The sequence below is a fragment of the Sceloporus undulatus genome, chromosome 1 (genome assembly GCF_019175285.1).
Source record: "Sceloporus undulatus isolate JIND9_A2432 ecotype Alabama chromosome 1, SceUnd_v1.1, whole genome shotgun sequence".
Taxonomy (NCBI): domain Eukaryota; kingdom Metazoa; phylum Chordata; class Lepidosauria; order Squamata; family Phrynosomatidae; genus Sceloporus; species Sceloporus undulatus.
Genome location: NC_056522.1, coordinates 275,238,794 through 275,255,310, shown reverse-complemented (window position 1 = coordinate 275,255,310; position 16,517 = coordinate 275,238,794). Strand labels below are relative to the sequence as shown.

Here is a 16,517-nt window from a genome sequence, read left to right as displayed (position 1 = left end):
TGGACTGGCCCCTCCTTACTTATCAGACCTTCTTTCTCCTCACCTTCCACCAGGGCCCTCCGTTCTGGTAGTTCAAGGTCTGCTGTCTCAGCCCAGGTTTCCTCTGCCCCATCCCGGATTCGCCCCTTTTCATTGCTTCCCTCACTCCTGGAACCTTCTTCCCCACAAGCACAGCCATCACTTCTTTAACCAGCTTCAAAACAGAGTTGAAAACCATCCTGTTCAGAGAAGCCTTCCCAGGCATTGCATATTGTCGATTACTATTGATGTTCTTTTGGTGGCCTGTTATCAAACCTTTCTGTTTGCTATGTACTGTATTGATTATCCTACTTGAGAGTATGTATTTTCCCTGGAAGAGATTAACCATCCATTATGAGCCAAGCCCTCCCTCCAGTCCATCTTGCCTGGTCCAGGCCTTGGAGGTAGAGAGGAACTGCTGGACTCTTACCCTTTCCCTCCACCTCTCCTTCTCCTTCTGTGTCATGTCTTTTTAGTGTAAGCCTGAGGGCAGGGAACCGTCTAATTAAAACGATTGTATGTACAGCGCTGTGTAAATTTACAGCGCTTCATAATAAAGGTAATAATAATATATAATATATAATATAATTTTCAAAATTGCCTATAAGTGTTATGAAGAACAAGTGCCAGGACTGGCTTTGGTGACATTCCAATCATTGTGAGTCCATCCCAGTGCTAGCTCAGAGATAATCTCACAAATTCAGCAGGAGTAGGATTGCGCCTCCTTAATTGGTTATTCTCCTGATCTGGACTTAATACATCCTAATGAGGGAGTATATTTAGTTTTATTGGTCACAAGGGCGACATTGATTTTAGCCATGTGGGTGCAATTCTGCCAATGGCTGAAAACCAGCATGACCAGCAGAGCCACTCTAATTGGCTTGTGGATCCTCCTTCTTCTCCCCCCGAACAGTTTAAGCTTTGAAACAGAATGACTAAGGTGGCTCAAAGGCTGCATGCAAACTCTCCAGCAAACTGAAAATTAGGACATAGGTGGCCAAGCAACATTAGAGTGCGGTTGGATGGCAAAAATAATGAATGAGGAAAACACATAGAAACTGCAACAATTGTTTTTGCCTAAGCCTACAGGGAAGGGCAGATACCACCTCTCTGCCCTGCTAAGTTAACTGAGTGCAAACTACTTTTGCAGTTTTATTTCAGCTTGTAAAAAATGTAAGTAAGGGAAAAAGTGAGGCCCTATTCACACTATGGAAATAACCTGGTGTTGAAACCAGGTTATTTCCACAACGTTCCCACTGGCCCTGAATGCACCAGCACCATTTGTGGGAGGTTTTTTTTTTTTTTAACAGAAAACCCTATTTAACTTGGCGTGTTTGACACTGGGTCCTTAAGTGCATCTTTTTAAAAGAGCCACAGTGATCTGGATCTTTGATAGTGTGGAACCTTCTTCCCCGCGAACAGAGCCATCACTTTTTTAACCAGCTTCAAACGGAGCTGAAGACCATCCTGTTCAGAGAAGCATTCCCAGGCATTGCATAATTGTCACTTGCCATTTGATGTTCTTTTGTTGTCTGTTTTATTGAATCATTTCCTGTGTTGCCATGTGTTTTATATGTATTATCCTACTAGATATCCCTTCCCCACCACCTTTCCCTTCTCCTTTTGTGTTGGTCTTTTTAGATGTAAGCCTGAGGGCAGGGAACGGTCCAATTAAAAAGATTGTGTGTAAATTTACAGCACTTTATAAATAAGGTTAATAATAATAATAATAGTGTGAGTATGCTGCCGAATTTCCAATCACGCTGCATTGTTCTGGAAATGGAGGTGCCTCCATTTTAATTTATATGATGGCAAGTGTGAATGGCAAGGGTTAAAATGGCATGGAGAGATTCTGGAATGGAAATGTAGTCGGAACATTGATCCAGTATCACATCACTGCAGAGATCCAGATCTGTCTAGGAACAAAAGAGTAATGTGAATGCTTATAAGCTTTTAAAAGCAGGTGAAAAAACGGGATTGAACTTTTTGCTAAATGGGGGCACTTGGAGTGTTGTGCATATAACCCTCCCCCCAGGACTCTGGCTCCCCAAATAAAAATACTTTTTTAGTTAGCCTTTTTTTTTTTTTTTTTTGCTGCCAATGATGAGGTTTGTGGGACAAAACGTTGGTATGAGTGACTCCGATTTAAAGGAAGGAGTTAGCCTCTGGACCTTATAAAGAATATTGTATGTATGTTCATTATGGAGATACAAAGTTATGCATAATGATTTCATTCTATTGCCATGACTGCATCTTATGGAACTTGGGCTTTGGTGAGGCATTGTTACTGTCCAGTAGACCAACGTGTTGCTGTTCAGCATTGGTGTTGTTAGTTGCCCTCAAACTGACTACGACCTCTGATGACACTATGAATGCGGCCCCGCCAAGACACCCACTCCTCAACAATCCTGCTCAGTACTGCAGACTTAGGGCTATGTCCTCTTTGATTAATATATCCATCTGGTGTCCATTCTTCCTACTACCTTCTTCTTTCCAAGCATTAATGTCTTTGTGAAGTCGAAGGCTTTCATGGTCGGCATCCACAGTTTTTTGGGGTTTTTCAAGCTAAGTGGCCATGTTTAGAAGAAGGTTGGCTACCATCCTGAAAAAGCAAAATCAGGACTCAGCACTACTAAATGAAAAACCACCCAGGGTCAGGGTTTTCCCAGCAGACAATGATCACTATTAAACAGACATTAATCCTTTGCCTATCCTTCCCCCCCTGAAGCCTTGCCATCACAACATACATACACAGATTAACATGGAATCACTCCTCCTTACCCGGGTCACACACACACACACACACACACACACACACACACACACACACACCTCGCTTCCATGCCAGTGTTCTCGAAAATGCCAGCCACAGTTGCTGACAAACATCAGAATAAACTCTTTTAGAACATTGCCACTAGCCCAAAAAACTCACAAAAAGCATTATTGTCTTTCTAATGAATCACTCCTTTTCATGATGTGCCCCAAAATGACAGCCTGGCTTCTAGGGAGGTTATGGTTTGCTCTAGGACCCATTTGTTTGCCTTTTAGCTATATTAAGATGTCATCTGTATACTAACACTTTTCTTCAGCATTAATCTCAAATGAGTTGATTTTCTTTCTATCAGCTTTCTTCATTGTCCAGCTCTCACACCCATACATAGATATGTAAATACATAATATGAAACATTCTAATGTAGTGATCATTTGTATATCTGTCAACTTCAGTATCTTGTCTGTTCTTTCTTAGCTGCCCTTCCCGTCTAGCCTTTTCCTGATTTTTTAATTACAATTCCCATTCCAATCAGTGATCAATCCGATGCATGGGAAGTCCTTAACTTTCTATTTCTTATTGTTTACACTGAATTTGTGTAGGTTCTGTGTGGTAATTATTTTGTTTTCTTAATGTTCAGCAGTAAGACTGCCTTTGCACTTTTTCTTGACTTTCCTTAGTAATTGTTCCAAGTCTATTGGATCAACAGAATGGTAGCTTGGAGCCTCTGGTCATCCAGCTCCGGTTGCTCCTGTTTGGATGGGACTGCAGTAACCAGACGGTGTGGTCCAAGGTGAGTGCTGCAGCTGTCCACAATGGTCTGCTGGCAAAGAGCACTTTTTGCACTCCTTTTGTGTCAGCCTTGGCCTTCTTAGGTGGCCGTGGTGCGGCTTCAGCCCAATCTCAGGTGCATGTGTCATAACATTTCAACATTTACATGAAACCGCTGGGAGAGATCATCCAGAGACATGGGGCGCGGGTTATCAGTACTGATGACACCCAAATAGTCTTCTCTATGTCTCCGACTGATGCAGTGACTGGGGATGGCATTCTCCTTGTGGCCTGTCTGGAGTCGGTAATGGGCTGTGAGGGAAAACCGACTCAATCTGAATCCAGAGAAAACGGAGGTGCTCGTGATAGGTTCTCTGGCCGGGGATGGGTGGTTCCACCTGTCCTGAACGGATCACGCTTCCTGTGAAGGACTCGGTACGCAGTTGGGGGTGCTCCTGACTCGTCGCTGCACCTTAATCTCAGGTGGATGCGACGGTCAGGAGCACCTGTTCAGCTTCGGCTGATACGCCAGCTGCGTCCCTACCTGGCCAGAGGACTTGAAATGGTGTACATGCTCTGGTAACCTCTCGCTTGGACTTGCATCGCGCTTACATGGGGCAACCCTTGTACCAAACCCGGAAGCTACAAATAGTAAAGAATATGGCAGCCAGTCTGGTTACTGGCATATCCAGAGCCAGTTCATATAACACCAGTACTTAAAGATCTGCACTGGCTGCCCATTCGCTTCCGGGCGCAATACAAGGTGTTGGTTATTACCTATAAAGCCCTAAATGGCTTGGGCCCAGGATACCTCGAGGACCTCCTCTCCCCATACAATCCGCCCCACACTCTCAGAACATCTGGGCAGCAGTTATTGAGGGTTCCAGGGGCCAGACTAACCTCTACTTCTAGAGGACTTTTACCATCTCGGCCCCTACCTCTTGGAATTCTCTGCCCATTGAGTCGCGGCCACCTCCCTGGCCCAGTTTAGAAAGGGGCTGAAGACCTTTTTATTTAAGCAAGCCTTCCCTGATGCAAGCCCGATTAACTCTCCCCCCCCCCACGTCAGCCTGGCAGCTGGCCGGAATGTTTTAATGGTGATGGCCTTTACAGAGCACAAATAAAGCTGCTTCGAGTCACGTGAAGGTATGGTGTTTCAATGATGCATGCGTCCTAAGAGTCCAGACGTTCGCACAAAACGCTCCAGCCTGGAGCATGGCTTTGGTGTGGCTTCTGGACTCTTAAGACACATGCATCATTGAAACACCATACCTTCACTGTGACTCGAAGCAGCTTTATTTTGGCTGTCTGTAACAGGCCTGTGTTTTATTTATATGGTATATGTGCTTTATGTATATGTATTGATATGCCATGTATTTTATGTATGTTGTACACCGCCTTGGTTTATAGAAGGGCGGTATAAAAATAAAATTATTATTATTATTATTATTATTATTATTATTATTATTACTATTATTATTATCTGTACACTATGCTCCCAGATCAGCCGAAAGGCAGTGCTATTGGCTTGTCTGTTTTGGGCCTTTGTTGTTTTCGTTGCTGTATTATGGTGTCATCTCCATATCTTAGTTTGCTGATATTTCTTCCTCCAATTTTCATTCCTCCTTCCTCCAACTCTAAGCTTGCTCTGCATATGATATTTTCTGTGTATAAGTTGAAGAAATAAGGTGATAAAATGTCTTTTGCCTGACCTGACTACCATTCCAATTGGAAACCCTTCTGTTTCTCCACATTCTGTCCTAACAGCAGCCTCTTGTCCTGAGTACAGGTTACCCATCAGGATAATCAAATGTAGTGGCACACCCAATTCTTTAAGAATCATTCACAGCTTTTTGTGAGCTATGCAGTCAAAGGTTTTGCTATAGTATATAAAGCATGTGCTCATTTTTTTCCTGGAATATTCTGCCCCATTATCCAATATATGTTTGCAGTGTGAGCACTAGTGCCTCTTCCTTTCCTGAACCCAGCTTGCACCTCTGGAATTTCCCATGCAGAAATCAGGGTGGTTTACGGACCAGCCCTGTCCTCTTTCTCTCTAGTGTTGTGTGTTTGTGTGTGGTTTTATGGGAGTTTACATAGAGAAACCTGAGCCTTTCTTCCTCTGAAACAGCTTCTGGGGCAAAGGGATTTTCCTACCTTCCCTCTCTGGAACATGTGTGTGTGAGTACTTGTGGAAATGACAGTTTGGAGCATGCGCAAAAAAGTTATTTCCAAGCTAGCAACGGGATTTGCCCTCATCTGTCTGAAACCCAAATTTTGACCCACTTTCTTGCCTAGGTAATGTGTTTTAACCCCTTGTTATGCTCTCTGTGTGATAAGCATTAGCGAATTTGCTTGCTTTTCCGGGATGCCAACACTTTAACCATTTTTGGGATGGAAACACACGTCTCCATGTGAAAAAGTCCTTAATGTAGCTTTTACTTCACTTTCCAAAATCTGAGGTTCATCGTCATATCCTTCTTCCTCCGATGTGTTGTTCATGCTTTCATCTCTTTTATATAGTTCTTCTGTGTATTACTTCCACTGTCTTTATTTTATCTTGTTTGAGAATTCTAAATATCCTCCCTAAATTACAATTCCCAAGATTTCATAGAATGGATCCATGGCAGTTAAAATGGAATCACAGCTCATTACATGGTTATAATATGATATTTCCAAATAGAATAAGGAAGGATTTTAAGAGACCAAAGAAATCATGCTTCTCTAGTGCCTTTTTTTGGGTCAAAATGTGGCTAACCTCAATTCCAGACAAATCCAGACAGAAGACTCTTATCTCCTCAAAATGCAATAATTATGTCTCCAAGCTTTGTCTTGCATTTTGTAGAATCTTTAAATAACTTCAGGGAGGCTTTCCCCCTACCACTGAAGACCTGACTGGCTGCTGTTCTGTGATGATGCTTTGCATAGAAAGGTTTCATGTAACGTTGCCTTAATAAAATCCTTGTAAAAAGGGTTTTACTGGATAATTCTGGCATCATATCACCCTCATAACATCAGTCAATTAATCTGACTTATAAGGAAGAAGGTCCTTATATATTTTATAATGATTGTCTTTATTTTGAAAATACTGCTAAACATTTTGCAGAATAACAGTGGAATCTATTGAAAGTGTTTTTGGAAGAAAAGGAGAAAGGAATGTGTTGGATAAAGATCTGGGATTCTGTAGAAGCCTGATCTATGTTACTTGACCTCTTACTCTGTTATCAGTAACTTTTAATATCAGCAAAAATAGTCATTATTTGCATGACCTTTAATTTGGAATTACAAATTTTGGTTTAGAACTGTACAATTCCTCCTATAGTTACACATTTTGTGTCTGGTTGTGCATCATAAAAAGTTCCATAGAGATCCTTAAACACAGCCTGGAGGAATTATGTTTTATTGTATTAGAACTCCTAGAATCCTCCAACCTGTGGCCATACTGGCTGGGGGACTATGGGAAATTGTGGTACAATAAAATAATTTTTCTCAGGCTCTTTTCTTCAGATGTAGCTTCAAATTTTGTTTAAATTAATCTGCAGAAGTATTTTGTTTTCAGTGTACAGTTGTTAGATTTCACTGCTGGTAAATGATTTGACCTGGGAAAAGAACTGAAGTTGCACAAAAGCCAAGTGGAAAGAGGAGAAAGAATAATAATAAATCCAAGCGGCTGCAAAAGGGATTGCAATGTTTTTATTATTATTTTATTCAGTCAGGCTAGCTGGAGAAAATATAGCAGGGCAGTTTTTACTTTGGGGATGTGAAAAACTGTAAGTACAGAGTGCTTTTAAAAATGATGAAACGTGAAGCTGTACTGTTTTGGTTGGGTTCTTGTGCTGAATTTTTGTGCTTCTGCAAAATAAAGTTACTTCAGCCAAAACCTGTAATTTACTACACTAACATCCTGTAAAGAGATAGTTTAGTTTTTAAGGGACAATTACTAAGTTAAGTAAAGAAAGTGCTGTTCAATGCATTTATACTGGTTTGTCTAATTATATGTAACATCCATTTCCCCCTGAAGACCAGGCTTTTTACTTCTAAAAAATACCATTGGGTGTGTCCCTGTCTGCCTTTAATGTTGGAAGCATAGAATTTCCACATGTGGTATCATTTACTTGCTTCAAAAATAACAAAAACAAAAGTGTTTTTGAGTACACTTGAAAAGAAATCTTATTCCAGATAAAGAAGCAGGGTTATACCTTTGTAGTGTTGTTTTTTAAGCTGTTTTCTAAGAGTTTCTTTTTAGGCATATTTTATGTAATTAGCTACAAGATTTCTCATTATCTTTTTTTTTTGAACATCCGGTAACAGAAGAATGGAAAAATAACAGGGCAAAAAAGAGAGAAGACATTAGATAGGATCAACGATGGGCTTTTATGCTTGCTAAAATCTTCCTGCCAAATCCAAATGTCTAATCTTTCTAGTTAGCGATACAGAAACAAATAATGTAAACCACCATAGTATTTCAGCATGTCTATCTTTTCATTTGGTACATAATGAGATGGGCTTCATGGAGCAGTGGAACTACTTACTCTGTGCCACTTGGGTTCTGCTTCACAAATGATGACAATATAGCCAATGCATGAGTGAATATGGAGGCAAACTGAATAGGTGTCAGTCAGTGTGGTGTAGTGGTTTGAGTCTCGGACTAGGATTGTGGGAGCCCAGGGACTGAGTCCCTGCTCAACCACAGAATCCCACTAGGCATCCTTGGGCAAGTCAAAGCTTAAAAAAGAAAATGGGGAAGGAGTGGGAGGCAAGAGATCAAAATCCGGATGGACTACTGCATCACAAATGACATCTACATGGATTATGGATGGAAAAAAGAGAGGATATTTTGAGCTCCTTCACCCATGAAGAATGACTGATAGACAAGATACACAGCCCTCCATAATTTAAGGCTAAAGTATACTCTGGACCAGACAAAATTTTCTCAGTTCCAGAAGCCATTTTGAGTGCCAGTTCTGGGAGAAAAGCATGATATAAGTTAATCAGATAAACAGAGAGAATCCAGAGAAACAACAGTGTTCATGTGGAATATCAGTATGTAAAGCGATCTTGCAGCATCTTTGAGACTAATTGTGTGAATGAAGTTGTAGCATAAGCTTTCATAGACTGAGTCTACTTCCTCAGATGTAAGGGAAGTAGACTAAGATCCAAGGGAACAAGCAGACCCTCTGAGGAAGTAGACCAAGCTATTGAAAAGGACATTTGGCTTATACATTGCTTCACCTTTCTAGTTTTCTGGTCTTTCTTGTCTTTCAGTAGGATCAGGCTCTGCTTCAGTCTTTGATGCCATACAACTTTAGAAATCAAAGATTCTTTCAGCTCCTGCTGGCTTGATAAAATTGTCACTGCCATAGGTAGCAGCTTGTATTGTCTGTGTACCTCAAATCACTAAGGGCCACTTCTCAAGTAACCAGAACAGCCTGGGAGCCCCTTTCCATGCAGTTGGACTCAATGACACTTCAATGACATCAGTTGACTGAGGAAAGCATCACAAGTGAATGGCATCCTTCACTTGAGACCAGCAGTGCTGCCATGGGAAGAAGTGGAATAATTCTTGCAACCCATGTACTTTGCACCAGATAATCAGAGAACCATAGAATTGGAAGGGACCACAAAGTCCAACCTTCTATCATATAGGAACACCCAACTAAAGCCTTTGTGAGAGATGGCCACCCAAAGTCTGTGTAAAAACTCCTGAAAGGAGAAACATCCACCACTCTTCAAGGGTTTATTCTACTGCCAAATTGTCAAGGAATTATTTTAATGTTTAGGTGGAATCTCTTTTTTTGAGGTTTAAATACACTGGTTTCTGTTTTAGTCTCTTAAACTACAGAAAGCACACTGGCTTCATCTTATACATGATATTCCTTCAGATATTTAAAGATAGCTATCATATCACTTCTCAGTCTTCTCTTTGCTAAGCTAGACATGAATAACTCCCTAAACTGTTCTTCATAGGGCTTGGTTTTCAAAAGTTTGATTGCTGTCTTCTGGACATGTTCTAATGTTAATATTCTTCTTGAATATGTTATTTCTCATACAGACAGCAATAGAAAAGAATGGGATCCACAATGACGTACGGAAATGCCTTTTTTGGTATTTTCTCTGCGAAAGCTCATTCATAAAAGCATTTTGCTAATGCTGCAGTCATTAAGGGCTGACTGTCTTTGTGGGAAACAACCAACAGTCCAATACTACCATCAGTGAACTGAAATTACCATTGCTAGTGGGCTGGGAGTAATATCGCCTGGCCCAACCTCACAAGCCCACCTTAACATACAGCAGCCACATCAGGTGAAGGAAATCTCTTCTACCCATGCTCCAGTCACATGGGAATATTTCTTCCTGGCCCTTGAAGATGATCAGCTAGAGCCAGGAGATGTGGTGAAAGCCAAAAATGCAATATAGGATGGATGACAGTATTGCATGGATGTCCTGACCCAAAAACGGCCAACTCCCATTTGAGCAGGTCTAAATATACCAGCCAACTCTCACTCCAGATCTCAAGGGATAACGAAGTCCTATGTGATTTCCTGAGACCTGGGGCAAGATTTTGCTGGTCTCCAGGACATCTTGTGATGGTTGGGCCATCACAAGACTTTGGTTGATGCTCCAAGCAGCTGCTTGGAACACATGGAGCCTTGCTCTCTTGTAGGCCTAGCTCACATTTCATCCCTTGGTAGCATCTGGGTGAGTCTTCAACTGCTGGTCAGGGTGAAAGGATGACATTTCTGGCCCCCTCCCACCAGTGAGTAAAGCTGTAATGAAGAATTCTGATGAGGTCTGGCTCCTGATTTTGAAGCCCCACTTACTAGTGGGAGGAAGCTGGAAATGTCATCTTCCTTGTGTTCCAACTGTCAGATGAACAGATGGCCTTTGCCCAATGCAGCTGCTGGCTCATAATGTGGGCTTGGAGGGGCATTTACGTAGTCTTACAGTAGGATTATATGGTTTTACTGAATATGAATAATTACAAATCTGTAACTCTAGGTTGAGAATTTGCAACTGCAATACAGAATACCAGCTAATGTTTTTTGCCTGATTATTTACTTAATTTATTTTAATTCATTATCATTGTTTTAGTGGGCATATATATCCTAAAGGCACCAGATTTTGTTTGATCTTGGAAGCTAAGCAGAGTCAGCCCTGGTAAGTAACTGGTTGGGAGACCATCAGTGAATACCAAGTGCTGTACTCTATATTTCAGAGGAAGGAACTGGCACCTCTGAGTATTCCTTGCCTAAGAAAACCCTATGAAAATTCATGGGGTTGTCATCAGTCACCATACGTTTTTTAAAAAACAATTTATTGGGTTTTTAAAACTTATTTATTTTTCTAAAATCTGCTGTGAGTGATCTTGGAGTTCTGGAAAAAAAAGGCAGGGTGTACATCAAATCAATCAGTATCACTGTCATCAATATGATGTGGTTAAACCAGTTAAAAATGTTTAAAACATATGTACAACATAGGCCCGGAACAGATGGGCTGAATGCTCTGTGCTGGTGCCAATACTAGGGTTAGGGACTGGGCACCAACCACACGGTCCCTAACCCTAGCACGACGCAGTGGCGGAGTAATGGTGGTATCCTGTCCATATGGGTGCTGCCATTTTGACATAAGCAACACACAGTGTCCTCACATCGCCGTGTGTTGCTTACGTCACCACAAAAAGAACCCAGAAACACTGGGTTCTTTTTTACTCCATAGAGATGGCACGTGGTTTGGGGGCTGCACTGTCCCTCCAGAGTTAAAATGGGCAAATGCAGTCTGCTGTTTCGTGGCGGTCTGTACTGCCCCATAGGTTTTTTTTAAAAGATTAAACATTTAAAAATTAGCTTACTCCAAAGTCCCCCCTCTGCAAGCTATATAAGGAAAATAAACAATGTGGTGGGAGGTTTTCATACTCTAAAGACAAGATGCTGTGTTTGCTAGATTGAGAGAGACACACATAAGGATACTGGTGTTGCATGTGCTTGTCTATTTGTACAAAACATTATTAAAATAATTGAATCTCACAGTTATACTTTGCAGTATTTTAACATATGTTATTCAATTACATTACCAGATATTTCTTCTAGTACATCACATCTGGCAATTTAACTTGAGTTGCTTCTGTCCTACTGGCCCTTGGAAACAAATATACCCTCATTTATCTTGCTCTTTAAATGTGCTCAGTTCCTTCTCTCTAGACTGGGTTAACCTTACCAGAGCCTTTAATTACATTTCTCCTCCTCTTACTGACCACCATAAAAATCCAAGCCCTTGCCACAAATCTGTAAAAATGTTTCCACTGCAATAGGAGACAAAAATAGAATAATTCCATGTCTTTTTGGATGAATGCCTAGCTAAAACTATGCAGTGTTTGACTGACAGGAGGATGTAGTCTTTGTTGAAAGCCTTTAAAAAATTGTACTGCATATAGTCTTTAGGAATATTCAGGCAAGTGGAGGAAGAGTCGCATGCATGATATACTGGTTAACCTCTGCCTTTCTCGTTTGCTTTTGTCTGACCTTCTGCATCAGTCGGTCAATCACAGTATCGTCTTGGCTTCATACTCACAGAGAACACCGTCCTATCAGTGGGTGAGTATTTTCTTGTTTGTTTTTGCATGGAGTGTCTACTCGGTTCTTAGAAGTTTAAAACCATGTGCAGCTGAGTAGCATATAGTAACTCCATTAGTTGTTTTGGCAAGAAAAACACTTTTCTAGAATTTCATAGCTGTCTAAAAACTTACTGCATTTTTCTGTTGTTCTCGGGCTATTCAGCAATATTCAGCCAAGGAGCAGAATTCAGTAGAAAGATCAGTTACGAAAAGTTTTGATGATGCTTTTTTCTTGGCATCTTCTACTTTAGCTCTACTCCTTCTGCTTTCAGCTTCTGCCTAGGCTCTGGTGACAGGAGAAAATGTATGCATAAGAATCACAACAAGGGAATTTTAAAAAAAATAAATAAATTTTATTGACTTTTTTCAATTACAAATATTTTTTTACCTTATAGATATGACATTCAGTTTCCTTTCTCCCTTTCTGTAGGTTGTGAGGTGAAATAAGGGACATGAACTTCACCTCCTGAAATCCCCTCTTCTACATAACCATTAAAGGGACAAGAACTCTGTCCCTTATTTCACTGGTTACCTCCCCCCTCCCTCCAGGCCCCCAATCTTAATAAGCCTAAATATATGCAGGTTGAATATTCCTTATCTGGAATTCTGGAATCCAAAGCACTCAAAAATCCAAACCTTTTTGAACTACAAAACAAGTAGTGTATACATCTACTGTATTTGTGAGACTGGAGAGAGATCCAGATGTGAGGACCTGTGAAATGGTGGGAACCTATGCCACCTGCCATTTCACAGATCCTCAATCTCTCTCTTGCCTCATTATGTTTTATTATGTATATGCAACCAAAGGTATTCCAAAATCCAGATAAATCAAATCAAATCTGAAATACAGAACACTTCTGGTCCCAAGCATTTTGGATAAGGGATACTCAACCTGTATATCACTGTACGCCATCCTTAGATCTAACTCATCTTCAGAATACTGACAAGTCAAGAAACACAACAAAGTTGGTTAGCTGAATAAGGGACAATATTTTTGGTGAACCTGAGACAAAAATATAAAATGAAAAAACAAATAAAGGAATATTATGAGGGAGGTGCATCATCGTCATTGCCATCATCTATTGTTTCTATCTTGTCTATTCATTTAGTTAATTTTATTAACATTTTCAAAATACTTTTAAGCACTCTATTCCATTCCTGCCTCTCTCAGTGTTTACAAAGATTGTTGCAAGACTTATTATTATTATTATTATTATTATTATTATTATTATTATTAACCTTAATTTATAAGGCTGTTGTAGCATTGTAGATATTTCTGTATTTCTTTTCCGACCGCTCAAATGCTTCAAATCTCTCTGTGTTTCTACATTTATTTTAGCGTAACTATTGTTGGTGAGGTGTGTTAAGAAAACCCTCCACTGAAGTTGTACATGTGTTGTGCTACAGAAGTTGCTGAAAACCACTTTGTGATATTTTTAAAATGATAATGACAATCAAAATAAGAATACTGATTGTTTTTGTGACAAAAATAGAGAAAAGTGATAACAGTGAGCAGATTTCCCATTAAATGAAAATTAGATTATGCCTCCTCAAGCCTATATGGCTATGCCAAAACACAAGCACTAGGTGAAAGTAAACTATTGTTTGGCAGTACTCAAATGTCCAGATAGTTTCATTGTAGTTTATTTTGAAAGGAATCTGTCAAAGTCTGCAAAATCCTCCACACATAGGATAGAAGGCATTGGAGATGAGATAAATATGAATAGGGGAAAAAAGGAGAAACAAATAGTTATGCCCAGCCATACAGAAGAAGGTTTTGAGCGCTCATCTTTTAAAAGTCTCATTTTGAATCCCATTGTGTTCAGCCGTGTTTATGGTACTGAATTAGTGAGCCATTGCATTCTCCCTAATTATAGCCTTTAAAGAACATGGCTACATCCTATGTTATCTTGGGATTTATAGTTTAGGGAGGGACATTTCGAAACCTTAGTGAAACAACTTTAGTGCCACAATAAACTACAAACCTCAGGATTCCAAAGCATGCAGGCATAACAATTAAAGAGGAACCATAGTGCTATACCTGTGTAGTGTGGAAGTGTCCAGGGTTGCTATCTGTATTTTTACCTGTTACTTTTCACCTTTAATAGTCAGGCATCCTTGGCAGGTCCATCATGGCTGTCTTCATGCTGTGCATCTGTACCTATTAAATCTGGGCAGTATAGATGGGAGAATTTAGTTTCAGTTTGTTGTTGAAGAATTTTACCAAGTTCTTCCTATTTCTTCATACTGAGGTTTTATAAATTCACATATGGGAGAAAGCAAAGCTGATAGATTTACCCATTTTGGCTCATAGAGGCCTGAATCCTGTTGTTAGTTCCAGTTAGAGGAGACCCATTGTATCAGTTGGATTTTCTTACATATTGCCTCATCATCCATGAGTTGATTCAATGGGCTGGGACTCTAATTGGGATGAACCAAAAGGACTGAAGCCACAGATATTCAGATATACCAAAAAAGTGACACTACTGTGCCACACACCTGGGGTTACATGACACATTGGCATAACTTAATTGAATTCAGTCATAACAGGCACAAGTGATCCTCCTCATCCTACATGCCACATCCCTGGAGTAGCAAGAGAAGGGAAGAGAAAGAAGGAAAGGAGCTGTCAGTTCGCCAAAACGATTCCCAAAGAGTAAAAACTGTACTATTTAGAAGTTATAAAAGGAGATTTCTAATAGTTGACCAGACTGAGCTCTAGACAAATGCCCCTGCTACCAATCCAGAGATCCAGAGATAGCCTCTCCATCTTTTGAGTATTTAATTTGTTACAAAACAATTGCTTTGATCATTCATTGACTTTGATGACTTTAATGTCTAGTTTGCATGCACAATATGTCTCTGTCATATACCATGGAAAACCTGTACACATGGATTTCTATTTCAGCTCTTGATTTTCACATAGAGACCCTCATACAAAGGTCCCCTGCTCCTAAATCTCATCCTGAAAATGTCAAATCTTTTAATGTTTCATCAGTAACTCTGTTGGTGCTCTTGGATATCTCAGCGGCCTTCGATACCATCGACCATGGTATCCTTCTGGAACATCTGAGAGAATTGGGTATCGGGGGCACTGTGCTCCAGTGGTTCCGGTCCTATCTTTTGGGAAGGTTCCAGATGGTGAGGCTGGGGGACAGCTGCTCTCGTAAAAGAGAGCTTACATCAGGCGCCCTTCAGGGTGCCATTCTGTCCCCCATGCTATTTAACATTTACATGAAACCGTTGGGAGAGATCATCCGGAGACATGGGGCGCGGGGTTATCAGTACGCTGATGACACCCAAATAGTCTTCTCTATGTCTCTGACTGATGCAGTGACTGGGGATGGCATCTCTCCTCTCGTGGCCTGTCTGGAGTCGGTAATGGGCTGGATGAGGAAAAACAAACTCAGACTGAATCCAGAGAAAACAGAGGTACTCATGATAGGTTCCCCAAGTCCGGGCAGGGAAATTTGTCATCCTGTACTGGACGGGGTCAAACTCCCCCTAAAGGACACAGTTCGTAGTTTGGGAGTACTCCTGGATCCATCTCTGCAGTTATCATCTCATGTAGATGCGATGGCCAGGAGTACTTGGTACCAGCTTCAGCTGATACGCCAAGTATGTCCCTGTCTGGACCGAAAGGACCTTGAAAATGTAGTACATGCACTGGTACACTCTCGTTTGGATTTCTGCAACGTGCTCTACATGGGGCTGCCTTTGTATCAGGTTCAGAAACTTCAATTGATTCAAAATGCTGCAGCTAGATTGATCATGGGGACAGCTAGATCTGACCACATAACACCCGTTTTAAAATCTCTTCACTGGCTGCCAATCCGTTTCCGGCCCCAGTACAAAGTGTTGGTTATCACCTTTAAAGCCCTAAATGGCTTGGGCCCGGGTTAATTGAGGGAACGCCTCTCCCTGCATAATCCACCCCGCACTCTTAGAACAACAGGTACATTATTACTCAATCATCCTAAGATAAGATTGGCGACTACCCATCAAAGGGCTTTTACAGCAGTAGCGCCTTCTCTTTGGAGTGCTCTACCAGAAGAGATCCGCCTCAGTGGAACGGTGGAGGCCTTTAAAAAGGCATTAAAAACCTACCTCTTCCTACAAGCTTATCCTCCCAATTCCTTGTAATAAAAGTCTTCCCCTACTGACTACGATGTATATATACCTGTGATTTTAATATTTTTGAATTGTATGTTTTTAGATAATTGACACTGGATCGTAACTCGTATTAATGTGTGTTAAATTGTCTTAATGTGCCATTTTATTTTTATTGTACCTATTTTATATGCTGTACACCGCTTTGATCTTAGGAAAAGCGGTCTATAAATAAAT

At 40.7% G+C, this 16,517-nt stretch overlaps 1 long non-coding RNA gene across 1 annotated transcript in view; it reads right to left on the bottom strand.

Moving 5' to 3' along the window:
* Positions 1–12,325: 12,325 nt before the first annotated feature.
* LOC121935794 overlaps positions 12,326–16,517 on the bottom strand; it is a 13,994-nt gene continuing 9,802 nt past the window's right edge. Inside the window, exons 2-3 of the long non-coding RNA XR_006104851.1 lie at positions 14,256–14,340; positions 12,326–12,456 (exon numbers count right to left, since the gene is read on the bottom strand). This is a non-coding gene — a long non-coding RNA (uncharacterized LOC121935794). The remainder of the gene's footprint in view (positions 12,457–14,255; positions 14,341–16,517) is intronic.